Source organism: Nomascus leucogenys, chromosome 2 (genome assembly GCF_006542625.1).
Source record: "Nomascus leucogenys isolate Asia chromosome 2, Asia_NLE_v1, whole genome shotgun sequence".
NCBI classification, from domain to species: domain Eukaryota; kingdom Metazoa; phylum Chordata; class Mammalia; order Primates; family Hylobatidae; genus Nomascus; species Nomascus leucogenys.
Window position 1 is genome coordinate 18,977,117 of NC_044382.1, and position 14,761 is coordinate 18,991,877.

The following is a 14,761-nucleotide window of genomic DNA, read 5'->3' on the forward strand; positions in this document are numbered from 1 at the left end:
GAGGCTGAGGCAGGAGAATGGCATGAACCCAGGAGGCAGAGCTTGCAGTGAGCAGAGATCACGCCATTGCACTCCAGCCAGGATGACAGAGCAAGACTCCATCTCAAAAAAAAAAAAAAAGAATGGACATCTTTTTCTTGTTTCTGATTATAGGGGGAAAGCTTTCAATCTTTCACTTAATTTTATTATTGTTTCATACAAAATAGGTGTTTTGTGGGCCTTTTATTGAGTTGAGGAATTTTCCTTTATTCCTAGTTTGCTAAGAATTTTTTTTATTTCATAAATATACATTGTTACGTGTTTTTCTGCATTTTTGGTGGTTTCGTGGGGGTGTGTGTGTGTTTCTTTTTTCATCTGTTAATATGGTGAATTACATTGATTGATTTTTCAAATGTTAAACCAATTTTGCATATCTTGGATAAATTCCAGAATAATGCAATTTACTTGGTCATAATGAGGTAGGAATTATTAAGAAATTATTTTAGGCAGCTAGAGAGGAAAAAGAGGGTCCTTGGAAGATTTTTCACAGCTCTTTTCTAGCATGAAAGCCCTGGCTCTTAGACCCAGGCAGGCAACTTTTGATATGCAAATGCCAACCTTTAAAAACTGGGTCCACCCAACATGGCTATTCCCACCTTTGTCTTCTTGCCCTTGCCCCCTATATGTGCCTAGCAGCATGGCCGCCCCCACATATCCCCGTATGTGTAGAACATCATGGCTCCCTGCATTTGCATATTAAAAGACTAGGGTGGGAGGGCCAGTTTTTTTGTGGGCTACATGAATGACATGCCTGGTCTAACCAATCCCCTGAGCCCTATGCAAATCAAACACCACCTTCCTCCAGCCATCGAATGTAGCTGGCTGATACTACCTGAAAGTGGGGTTCCATTTCTCAGCTTTGGCGCCCCCCTCCGTCTCTGTACAGGGGAGCTTCTTTCTTTCTTCCACCTTCTCTCTTGCCTATTAAACTCCCTGCTCCTTAAAACTACTCAACATGTGTCTGTGTCGTTTTTTTTCTAATTCCACTAGAGACAAAGAACCTGGTGTTCTCCACTCATCAGAGCTGTATCAATAATATATTATCCTTTTTATATTCATTGAAATTTGATTTACTGTTTTAGTTAAGATTTTTTGCTCTATGATCTTCAAGAATATTGGCCTATAATTTTCTTATCATGTAGTATCATTTTTAATGGTGGGCTCATAGAATAAGTTGGTAAGTATTCTTTTATCTTCAACTTCCTGGAAGAGTTTGTGTATTATTTATTATATTTTTGATAGGATTCCAAGGAAGTTGTCTGTGCCTGGAATTTGGTGGGGTTTTTGTTTGTTTGTTTTGTGCATTTTTGTGGGAAGTTTGTTAACTACAAATTCAGGCTATCATTGAGAGATCTTTGATAGATTGTATCTTTCAATAAATTTGTCCATTTCGTTTTTTGTCAAATTTATAAGCATATATCATTTATTTTATAGGCATAGTGTTGTTCAAAATATTCTCTTATTATTCTTTTAATATCTGTAGAATCTGTCATTCTGTCACTTTTCTCATTTCTGATCTTTTATAATTAATGTCTTTCTTTTTCCTACTCAGTTTAGTTAGTGGTTTATAAATTTTCTTGATCTCAAAGAACTAGTTTTTTATTTCAATGATTTTCCTGTATTGTTTTTCTATTTCACTGACATGTTCACTGATTTTTATTATTTCCTTTTTTCTGCTTCTTTGGCTTTAACATACTTTTTTTTTTTTTCTTTTTTTCAGGTGGAATCTCAGGTCATTGATCTGAGAATTTTATTATTTTCTTTTTTTTTTTTAACTTTTGTTTTAGGTTCGGGGGCACATGTGAAGGTTTGTTACATAGGTAAACTCATGTCATGGAGGTTTGTTGCACAGATTATTTCATCACCCAGGAATTAAGCTCAGTACCCAATAGTTATATTTTCTGTTCCTCTACCTCCTCCCACCCTCCACCCTCAAGTAGACCCCAGTGTCTATTATTTCTTTCTTTGTGTTCATAAGTTCTCATCATTTAGCTCCCACCTTGCAGTATTTGGTTTTCTGTTCCTTTCCTGTGTTAGTTTGCTGAGGATAATAGCCTTTAGCTCCATCCATGTTCCTACAAAAGACATGATCTCATTCTTTTTTATGGCTGCATAGTATTCCATGCTGTATATGTATTACATTTTCTGTATCCAGTCTACCACTGATGGACATTCAGGTTGATTTCATGTCTTTGCTATCGTGAATAGTGCTGCAATGAACATACACATTCATGTGTCTTTATGGTAGAATGATTTGTATTCCTCTGGGTATATACCCAGTAATGGGATTGCTGGGTAGAATGGTAGTTCTGTTTTTAGCTCTTTGAGGAATTGTCATACAGCTTTCCACAATGGTTGAACTAATCTACACTCCCACCAAAAGTGTATAGGTGTTTCTTTTTCTTCACAACCTCACCAGCATCTGTTATTTTTTGACTTTTTAGTAATAGCCATTCTGACTGGTGTGAAATGGTATCTCATTGTGGTTTTTATTTTCTAGTATAGGCACTTAGTGCTATAAATTTTCTCCTAAATACTGCTTTAGCAGCATCTTATAAATTCATGCCTTATTTTTATTTATATTCAGTTCTAAATACTTTCTTAATTTCCTTCTGATGTCCTCTTTAATTCAAGGATTATTAAGCAGTGTTTTATATAATTTTCAAATATTCAGGGGATTTTATAGATATCTTTGTGTTATTGATCTCTAATTTAATTCTGTTTTGGTCAGAAAACATATTGTATCATTGGTATCCTTTTAAATATATTAAGACTTGTTTTATGTCCCAGAACATGGTGTAACTTGGTAGATGTTCCATATAACTAAGCACCTTAAATGCCTTTTTTAATATTTAATCTTTATAAGAATGGTACTATCATTTCCATTTTAATAAAGAACCAATAGATGATACTGTCCCCCTTATTTTAAAGAGAAAAGGCTAAAAATCAATCAACTTAAATAATATATTCAATGCCAGACAGCTATTAAATAGGAGGACTGGAATATGCTCTCATCTGACACCAAAACCAAGCTATTAACCACTCTTTCATGATTAACCCACCCACATCCATTCCTCATAAGCTGGGTAGGACCACTCATTCTAAAGAGGCTGAGTTCAGAGGCTAATTTTCTCTCAAAGTCTTGAAATCTATCTCCTAAATTGCTCCTTTCTAGCGTAAACACAATTGCATCAGTTGCTAATACAGATGTAAAGGTGAGTTCTGTCTGATGGTTAGAAATGCGCAAAGCCCAACTGCTGATTCAAGTCAGAAACTTGCTACTGAGCCCTGCTGCTGACTGATGCTCAGTCACCAGATCTTTCTAATAACATCCAACAACAAAGACTGATATTAGGTGTTTTTGCCTCTTCCTAGCAGGGAATGGCTGATTGTCCCTTAAAGCCCAATGATGCTTAGAGAGCCTCTGGATTAGTAGGATTTATTTATATGTCTGTGGAATTTGCATAATAGCCTTTAAGTCAACCTGCCTTGAAATGGCTCTTTCCTTTCTCTTCTCTTGAATTTAATGGTCAGATATTAGAAGCACTATCCTATTGCTAGTATATGTAGTAGTAGTCCTTGTTCACTAGGACTGATGCTGATCGGGAACCTATTAGTCCAATTCAACAAAAGAGTTTTTGATCATCTGGCAGCTTCAATTATCTAAGTTATCCAGCCCCTTTCTTACTCCTGTTACTACAGTAATTTGACAAGCCTGCTAAAGATCTTTCTGGCTGCATCCACCACCTTGCATAATGAGTTATTTGAATAAATGTCTTCCAGGGGCATGTTTCTGTTACATACAAAGTCAATTTAACTTGCAGAGTTATTTGCAGGAGCCCACATTGTCCATGTTGACTACTTCCTAATGCCACTTAGGCTAAAATCTCAAAGGAAGGGAGTGTGCTGCCTGAGTGAGCAATTCTTTCTGAGTGCCATTTCTCCATCACTTGAAATGCTAAATGGCCAGCACCAAAGGAGGGAAAAGAACTCCTGGGGATGTTCTTTAGCATCTAAATCTCTAACCTTTCTCTGAAATAGACTGGTTTCCACATGCTAATTATTATCCTACAGTTTACCAAGGAGTTAATATTCATGGGAAAGCATACACAGCCTCTACAAATTAATCTATGCCATGCAACATCTGATTTTTGAATTTCTTCTGAGAAGTGATGCTACAGGTATAAAATGAAATCGTTCTGTACCAACTTTAAAGCCTGAAGAAGCCACCATCCAATATGACCAAGAAAACTGCTTATGTTTCTGGTTTCTCCCAAATGGAAGCTACATGGTTGAAAAAAAAGTCATAAGACCCTACAAACTTTTGAGGAGCCATTAGTCAGGAATAAAAAATCAGTTTTGGTTTATGTGTCACTATTGATTGACTGGCATTAGCTTCTTGGAATTCTATGTTGAGAAATGATTCTGAGGACATATCCTCCATCAGTGGGAAAAAGCATGGTGATTGATTAGTGATGTCTGCTGTGAACACAGTAAAGAGGTATGGTGGAACTCCCAGAGTGCTACATGGGGTGCCAGAGTGCCAGAGTGCTTGGCACTGGGAATATAGCAGTGAACAAGACAGATTCAGCTGATGAACTCATAAATCTTACAGAGTCAGAATGATTACTAGGGTCATTTCTTGCTTTGTTATCCTACAATTGTGTCATTCTTCTTCTGCCCACCAATCACTATTAATGGATTATTGTAAAATATCAGCAATGTCTATTAGGACCACTCAGTCCAGTTCTCTAGCAGAAAAACCCATAAGTCTTCTATGTAGACACCTTTCATGTCTATGTAGACAAAAGGTGTCTACATAGCAAGACTTGTCTTTCAGTCATTGTAATTTTTTCTCTTAAAGAGCACACCGGCCAAGAAAAACTTCACCTTGCACATTTCTCCATAGTCATAGACAGCAGTAATCTTGGCGAGGGTCAACTCTTGTTTACAGAGAATGGAAAGCAATGAAAAAGAGAAAGCCAAGCATGGAGGTGGGATGGGGTAAGAAGTTACTGTCTTCTTTAGGGCCCCATGAAAAGGCAATTTCTGAGACAGACTAATCACACCAGGACAATGTGTGTTCACCTTCTTACTAACTGGCTAGCAGCTGTTTCCAGATGCCCCCCATTTTGGTTATGTAAGCCAGGCTCACCCACATGCAAAGCCCTTCTCTATGAAGCTCAGCAGATGCCATCAACTTCTCTTCATTCTGATGGGATCAGTCTCTGTTTGCGAGAGCCTTGAAACTGCAGCTCTGCAATGCTGGCACCGAAGTCAAGGCGCAGAGCTGTCTGCAAAGGCCACCCTCTGTCCACAGATGATGCAACGGGTCAGTGTCTTTCTCACCATGGGGATAGCAGTTGACATGGAAACGGTTGTTCTTGCTTCTACACACAACCATTATGCCTCACCCAGGCTTACCAAATGTTGAAAATATTTGTCTGCCCAGCATCCATTTTTTCTACCTCTAGGAACTGCATCAAGATTATCTTTTGGGAAGTCATCCTTGCTGAACTCCCAAACCTGTTGTTTTAGATAGTATGTGTTCTACCCCAGCCCTAAGCTGAGCATGTGACTTACACCTGGTCAAACTAAGTCACAGGAAGTTTTTAGTTATAGACATGTGACCCATTCTGCATCCATGGGTGTCAGCTCTGGGATTCTGCTGAAGTGATTAGGAAAGTGACAGGGTTTTGCTGGCTGTTGTCAAGCTGATGAAATGAGCCTGGAACCGTTGGTGTCTTATCTTTCCCACAAGCAGCGTAGAACATGCTAGAAAATACAGTTCAGAGGAAAAGCAGAGTTGAGGGACTGAGAGAAACACATTTACACTGATATGATTTGAGCATCTGGATTCAGCCTCACCTGGATTTAACTACAATTTTAGACTTTTCGATTATATGAAAAAATTTATGTCTTTTTTGCTGAGGGAAGTTTGAATTAGGTTTCTGTCACGTGCACCCCAAAAAGTTCTGATGAATGTACGGAAAAGTCCTGATGAAATGTTCTCCCTTCACAGAGATTTTCATAGGAATTGGGCAGAATTAGACATAACTATAAAAGTGCCAGCTTTGAGCAACCAGTACCTTTCTAGAAGTGCTGTTAGGTATTGGTATATCAGCACATGACAATCAAGAGCTTAGCTGCCAAGCACTTGCTGTGTACCCATGGTGGGGAGCAGGGCCAACTAGGGTCCCTGTTCTCATTCTAGCCAGGAAGGCTGAACTAACATAGGTTAATACTTTAAGCAGAAGTTCTTACCTTCATGGCCACGGCACACTGGTGAGTCACAATATATTATGAGTTGTACCACAAGTAATTTGTGACTCATGAAGCTAAAGTACCAATATTGACAGATGATTTAAAAAACAAACATGAATTAGAGTAGATTCCAGGTTATCGCAATAATAATGTCATATTCATTCACTTCGTTCTCTAGAATGTTGTCCTGAGTGGGAGAGAAAGAGTGGGCATAATAGCTATGGCCCACGCACCCCTGTCTCCCGGAGTGTGTTTTTTCCAAGAATGTCATCTACCATATGTGTTTAGGCAATCATAATAATATCAGCGTTAAGCAGGAGGAGAAGGAGCAACAGCAGAAGAATTGCCAATGTTTGGTGTGCACTGATGAGGCAGTAGGTACTATGCTGAGTGCATTACAAGGATTGTTTCATTTAATGTACATGAGAAACCTCTATGTACTTATTCTCCTGTTTTGTAGTTGAAAGAACAACTAGCTGCTGAACAGAGTGAGTCTGTCTCAAGTACTTCTGGAGTTCAGAGAAGGGAGAGCTCAGTAGGGGCTAGAGTTGTTGCGAAAGGTCCCAAGGAGGATGTGTGACTTAAGCAGGGAGAATTAGAATCTGTAAAAACAGAGGAGCCAAGGAGGACATTGCAGGCTTTGGTATAAATGAGACAAGTACAGTACATAGGGTGCCAATCTCACCCTCTGGACACCTTTAGTGTTGGTACCAGGATACTGCATTGGTGTTCAGCAATTGCATTTGTTTTGCAGTGGCTATTCCACACATCCCATCCTGCCTCCAGAACTTTGTCCAAGCTGTTGCTTTTATCCTTGCCCCTGTGGCTGAGTAGCTCCTGAGTGATACTCTGGACCCTCTGAGGTTCTTTCTACCCACCCTCGAGAAGAGAAGCTGCTTCCTCTAAGAGAAGCAAAGCAAATTATTCTTCCGTTGGCTGCCTGTTCCTAGGACTCTCCACTGTGGTATCCCTCCTGGGCCCAACCCCAGCTACAGATTTGTCCCATGCTTCTCCTTGGCTGGCCCCAAAATCTAGATCTGCCTTTCCTGCATACCAAAACAATCAGGTTGGTGCAAAAGTAATTGTGGTTTTTTCCATTACTTTTGATGGCAAAACCTCAATTACTTTGCACCAACCTAATTGTATTGGCATGCAGGTTTTTGGCATGTGGTTTTTGCCATTACTTTCAATGGCATCCTGAGACAAGACTTGATCTTATCACTTCCCATGTCAAAACCTTTAAAGTGAAAAATGAGCATTTAGTAAATGCTTAATGTGTGGCCAGCCCTGTGCAAGCATTTGTATGCATTGCTTTATTGAATCTTCACCAAGAGTCTGTAAACTAGGACTACGATCATCTACCTTTTATAGATAAGGAGATTGTAGCTCAGAGACGTTAAGTAAATGATGTTATGTTGGAAGCAAGGGCAGCTGCATGGTGCCAGACAGACCACACTCTTAAGCATGATGTTCCCATCCCTCTAACACATCAATTGTTGTCTTCAGGATAAAATCCCACAGCCTTGACCCGACAATCCAGGCCCTCCACCATCAAGACTTGATTTAATTCTCTAGTCTCCACTTCCCACCTTGCCTGACAACACATTTCAACTGCTGGACCAGACAAGATGGCATGCAGTTCCCCACCCCCGTGCCCTCATTTGTGCCTGGTTCTCCACCAGGAATGCCATCTTCACTTGTTGATCCACCCTTTAAAATCTACCTTTTCCAGGAGTATTTTCAATGCTTTCTCTTACTTCATTGTTACCAAAATTAAACTCTGCCTCTCCCATGTATGTCCTTCATATTGCTTTAGAAATGCATTGCACGGTCAGTCTTGCTTTTCTGTTATTTGCATGCAGTTACTTTATCATAAACCCCTAACAGGCAGGAAGTAGGTTTTACTTTTCATAAATTTCACATGGGCACTTAGATCAGAGCCCTGCCCTCATGGGTAGGTTCTGTTCCTCCTCTGCCAGAAAGCAAAAGGTCCTTCCCAGAACTTCTCTCCACCTTCTTTTATCCAAAGCTGAGTCTTGTTTTTCATTTGTTTGTCAAATAAAGTGGATGGGCTTAAGACAGAAGAGAGCCATGGATACACCAGGCATATAGCAGTGAAAAAGGCAAACACTGTTTCTAATCTAAAGTTTTCTCCCTGATACTCCCAAAAGTCCTATCTTATTTATGATCCCTGGCAACTGCCGGCTTCACATCATGGTGAACATTTTCTTATGCAAAACCAAGGTGTATTGTCCTCATGAGCTAAGGATCCTTAAGACTAAGGTTCTGTAATGATATTGCATTTTAAATTGATTTTTTTCCCAAAATGATAAAATTGATTTTATTTCCCAAAATGATATCATGAGACAGTTTCTGGTATCAGAGAAGGGAGGAGCTTCGGGGGGAAGGTGGGAGGTCTTTCCATCCCTGGAATTGTACCATAGAGGGGGTTGCCCACCCTGCTTGTGAGAAACTCTGGTTTTTCCCAGAGCACCCTACTCCCCTTTGGTCTGTCTCAGCATCTAAGAAGATCATTTGAACACGATGGTGAGAATGGTCAGGGAACATCTTGATCAGCCTTCTCAGTTCACAAATGGAGAAAATGCCCCCAACTCCCAAAGAGGAGTCCCTTTCCAAGCTGACAAGCATGAGCTAGCCCAAATCCCAGTATCTCCCCATATGTACCATCATGCTACACTCGGTACATCACTACATCACTCGGTCTTTCTGGATGCCCCTGAAATGCCCCTAAAAAGTCAAAGAAAAGGATTGCCCCATGGAAAGGGAAAGGAAAGCAGGACCATCCAGGGACTTTCCTGGGACTTGCCCACTTACGATCCTGTCAAAGTGACTGATTGTGGACTTGGCTGTGGAGTCCAGGAATTAGAATGAAAGAAGGAAGGGAAGGTGGGGAAGAAAAGGCTTGATGCAGGGCAGGCAAAGACAGCAAAGGTGGTGTTGAGTGGAACAAGGGCCTGATAATTTATCATCGACTCAAGAGGCAGACAAAAGACTAGGCAGAGAGCTGCAGCACAGTTCTGCAAAGAATAGAGGGCCCCATCAGGGCAGGCCCTTCCTACTGTACTAGGTACTCTCTGGAAGGTATACCTTAGCTTAAAGACAAAGCCAAGTGGTGTGGTTAGTCCAGGGCCACATGGTAGGAGGGGGAGGCCTTCTGAGTCATGGAGAGTCTAGAACCTTCTCTCTGCATCCCTATCTAGGGTGCAATAGTAGATGCTCAATCAGTATGTATTGGATGAATGAGTCCCTTGGGAAGGGTAAAATATTAACATATTATCTGCTGCTAATAGCTTTGTGCAAACCAGTTTAAAATGGAAAAAAAAAAAACCCTTCTTTGGTTCTTTGTATTTTATTAATGTAATGCACTAAGAATCCCACTTTGTTTCCACAGTAATCTTGGGAAGAGTATATTTGTGACCTTGAGTACATAATCTTTCTGTGCCTTGGTTTCCCCCTCTATAAAATGGAACCCATAGTAGTTCCTACTTCATAGAGTCATTGTTGGAATTAAATGCCATAATACATGTAAAGCACTTAGAGTCTTCCCTTAGAGACTGTGCCATCTGCATTATTGGGGCCTGTTTCTTCATTCTTAGAAGGCAGGCCAATAAGTAGTGCCTTAGGATGTGGAGACCAAGCTGTGGTTGCTGTCAACTCGTTTCTCGCAAGTCACCATCTGGGACTGTGACCCGGCTGGCAGACAGTCTCCCCACAGGACAGGATGTGGGCTGGTAGATGCTTCTGGCCTCACAAGCTTAGTCCGGAATTTTGCTTTAGAAGGCATTAGAGATCCTTTTTCCTTGGTTGTTTACCTATTCCCTAGCATGTGAAAAGCCCTCTGGAACCTTCAGACAGTGCTATCATAGAACTAGAGAACCAGCAAGAGAGAAGCTGGGAGGAAAATCAGAGAAGAGTACAGGACGGGGAGTGAGAGGGGTGCTGGCAACCCCTACCTCCTTGCCTTGATGTTTGTTCTCTATATTTTTGTTTTCTAAAAATTTTTATTTTTATTTTCGAAGCCAGATACTTTTACTTTTTAGCAACACTTAGATATTATGCAACATTAATGAATGCATTCAGGACATTTTTTTCTGGGGGCACTGGTATAAGAAATTAAGCTACCATATTGCATGGAAGAGTGGAAGTAGGAAAAAGTAAGGATGGAAGGCTTTATAGGGACATGACCATGAAGGATTCTTAAGATCTGTCAGAAAGTTTATATTTATCATGAGAACAATGGAAAGTCATTACAAGATCTAGTAACATGGCAAGAGTTGTATTTTAAAATGATCACTCTGGCTACAGTGCAAGATGATGGAGTCAAGTTTTGGAGAAAAGATAGAAGCAAGGAAATTGTTTCAGACATTCAGACAAGAGAGTGGTGGCTCTCAAGATCAAAAGGGAGAGTTAGTATGGAGGTACTAACTTGAGAGCCCGCATAGAGGTGAACGTTGCAGCTATACGAGGGGTTGAGAGAGCAGAGGGAGGGTATGGAGAGAACAAGCTCAAGAACAGAACCAAGAGGAATGTCAATCTTTAAGGGCCTAGCAGAAAACAGAACTGGTAAAGGAAACTAAAGAGTATCAGAAGACAGATATATGAGGAGAGTGTGATATCACGGAACCTAGATATTTATTTATTTTTGTGTGTGTGTACAACTCTGTAATGTAATTTAATTTTTTCCAACGTTTATTTTAGATTCAGGGAGTACATGCACAGGTTTGTTGCCTGGGTATATTGTATGATGGTGAGGTTTGGATTATGAATGATCCCGTCACCCAGATACTGAGCACAGTACCCAATAGTTAGTTTTTCAACCCTTGCTCACCTCCTTCCCTCCTTCCCCTAGGAGTACCCAGTTTCTATTGTTCCCATCTTTATATCCATAAGTACTTAATGTTTTGCTCCCACGTATAAGTGAGAACATGTGGCATTTGGTTTTCTGTTCCTGCACTAATTTGCTTAGGATAATGGCCTCCAGCTGCATCCATGTTGCTGCAAAGAACATAATTTCATTCTTCTTTATGGCTGTGTAGTAGTTCATGGTGTATATGTACCACATTCTCTGTATCCAGTCCACCATTGATGGGCACCTAGGTTGATTCCATGTCTTTGCTGTTGTGCATAGTGCTGTGATGAACATGTGAGTGCATGTGTCTTTTTGGTAGAGAGATTTATTTTCTTTTGGACATATATACCAGTAATGGGGTTGTGGGGTTGAACGGCATTTCTGTTTTAAATTCTTTGAGAAATCTCCAAACTGCTTTCCACAGTGGCTAAACTAGTTTATATCACGGGTGAGCACTGACTATCTGGGCCAGTAGCACAGGCGTAAAAGAAATTACCAAGATGGTTGCAGGTAAAGAAAGGCAACCTTATTAGAGAGTATGAAAATACGTTGCAAGGGGCAATGGGCAGAATCAGCAGAAGAGGGGCTGACTGCAAAGAAACAAAAGCTTGCTGGAGATTGAATAGAATGGTACTGTGCTGTGTGCTGATGAGGGCTTGTGCAGTATCAATAACACCAAGGTTGCAGTGAACTAACTTGCAATTTTTTGTATTAGCTAAAGGTCTGATGATAGCTGGGTGCAGGAAGATTGTGAGTAATTTGTGCAGGAGGGCTATGTGTCCTGGACCATGAAGAAAGGCAGACTTGTAGCTTATCTGGTTTTTCTTTTTGCTTTCCCCTGCTCCCATCAGCCTGACTTCTTTTCCCTAATTAGGACTCCACAGTTTACATTCCCACCAACAGTATATAAGTGTTCCCTTTTCTCTGCAGCCTTGCTAGCATTTGTTCTTTTGTTTTTTGACTTTTTAATAATAGCCATTCTGACTGGTGTGAGATGGTATCTCATTGTGGTTTTGATTTGCATTTCTCTGATGATTAGTGATGTGGAGCATTTTTCGTATGTTTATCTGCCAGTTATATCTTCTTTTGAGAAGTATCCGTTAATGTCTTTTGCCCACTTTTTAATAAGGTTATTTGTTTTTTGCTTGTTCAATTGTTTAAGTTCCTTATAGATTCTGGATGTTAGATCTTTTTCAGATGCATAGTTTATGCATATTTTCTCCCATTCTGTAGGTTGTCTGTTTACTGTTGATAGTGTGTTTTCATGTGCCAAACTCTGTGTTTCATGTGCTAAACTCTTTAGTTTAATTAGATCCTACTTGTCAATTTTTGTTTTTGTTACAATTGCTTTTGAGGACTTAGTAATAAATTCTTTTCCAAGGTTTATATCCACAATGATGCTCCTAGGTTTTCTTCTAGGATTCTTATAGTTTGAGGTCTTGCAGTTAAATCTTTGATCCATCTTGAGTTAATTTTTGTATGTGGTGAAAAGTAAGGGTCCAGTTTTATTCTTCTGCATATGGCTAGACAGCTATCCCAGCACTGTATATTAAACAGGGATTCCTTTCCTCATTGGTTATCTTTGTCATCTTTGCCAAAGATCAGATGGCTGTAGGTGTGGAGCTTTATTTCTTGGTTCTCTAGTCTGTTCCATTGGTCTATGTGTCTGTTTTTGTACCAGTACCATGCTGTTTTGGTTACTGTAGCCTATAGTTTAAAGTTGGGTAATGTGATGCCTCCAGTTTTATTCTTTTTGTTTAGGATTGCTTTGGATATTCAGGCTCTTTTTTGATTCCATATGAATTTTAGAATAGTTTTTTCTAGTTCTGAGAAAAATGATGCTGGTAGTTTGATAGGAATAGCATTGAATCTGTGGATTGCTTTGGGTAGTATGGCCATTTTAATGATATTGATTCTTCCAATCCATGAGCATGGAATGTTTTTCTATTTCTTTGTGTCATTTGTGATTTCTTTTAGCAGTGTCTTGTAGCTCTTGTTGTTCTCTACATTTTTCTAAGATGGGTCTTTGAAAGGGCCCGGGGCTCTGGCCAAGCTAATTTTCTTCTCCCCATCCTTCCTACTCCACCCCACACCTCCCCAGCCTGGTAAATTGGTCCTAATGCTTCTAGCTCCACTTTTCTTCTCCTCTCTACTAATGTTGTGTTGCTGATGTCTGAGCAAGCCTTGAAAGGGGATATGACTCTGAAAACATCGGAGGCAATGGAGGGAAAAGAGACACAGGGCATAGAGGGAATGAAAGAGAGAAAGTACATTTTCTAAAAAGGAGTAGAGCTGGGGCACAAGGGGAAATGGGGGTAAGAAGGGAAGATGAGTACTCAGGAGGTGGAATGGGTGAGCCATGGAGAGAGACTCTGAGCCAGGAACAATTAACATCAGGGGCTGCAAGTGGCAGCCTGTGGGCTCAATCCGGTCAAACACTAATTTGGGGGCTCACATAGGGTTTCAAAATTTGGAAAAATTCCCATAAAAACTCAGATTTCCAGCTTGGAAGTTCTGGTCATGCGAGGTTAACATTTTTTCATGGCAACATGGAATGGAGCTGGGTGGCAGTGACTCCTTCTAGAGGAGGCATATGTCCTCTCCAGGTCACCGCAGTCCCCACCACTCTCTATTGTCACATTCAGCCTGCTTCACTTGCCTAAATTATCTGCCCAGTCTCTATAGGTACCTGGGGTTGGGAGCCTTTGCTTATTTGTATCATTTTTAGTGTCAGAAATATCTTCTACTTTTCCAGCTACTCTCCAAATCTAGACCTCAGCACAGAGGCAGTAACTAAGAGATAGTTTTGAAGGGTGGAAAGGAAGTGGTAGAGATGAAAGGGGAAAGAAAATCTGAAAGCAGGAAGGGACAAATCCAGGGCAAGGGAGTGGGAAGGTAGACAGGTGGAGAGAACAGGAAGAATTAGGATTTTCCTTTCCCACCTGGCCCAACTGGTCCCCCTCAATTTCCTTGAAAACAACATGTCATCTTTGAGGGTCAGTAACTTTCCTCATTAGTGCAAGGCAACATCAACACGTTCATCATCAAATAATGAACTTTCCATGGTGCTCCTCTGGGAGTGAATCAGATGGAGATTCTTAAATAAATTAATCAATGAAAACACACTGTTTATATTAGCTTTCCAGGATGACGGATGTAATGTTTATTGAGCTTAGAATTTGCGCTACCATATAACGACACCATTACTGTTTTCTTCCAGCTCATATTAATTTCACAAAACAAGGCAATTGGTCCCAAGTGTTCCTAAGTTAAAGCTTTCATAAAGGGTGGTGGAGCTGTGTGGGTGGAGTAGGGAGAGAGAGAAAGGTGAGGTTTATTGTCGATTGTTTCATTAAAACATCAGTCAATCTTAACCACCCTTTAAACAGTTCCCGTCTCCCTGACTACACAATGTTTGCTGGTATGGCAGCCGATTTTCTGTAAAAATGCCAAATTGTACACTATTTCTGAAATAAAGCATTCTTATGCTGAAGAGGTTAAAGGGCTTTCTATTTATTTGTTTGGATCTATCAGGATTAGCTCTCGAATCAGCTTTTCCTAACCCACTCAAATTGGTGTAGAAACTGT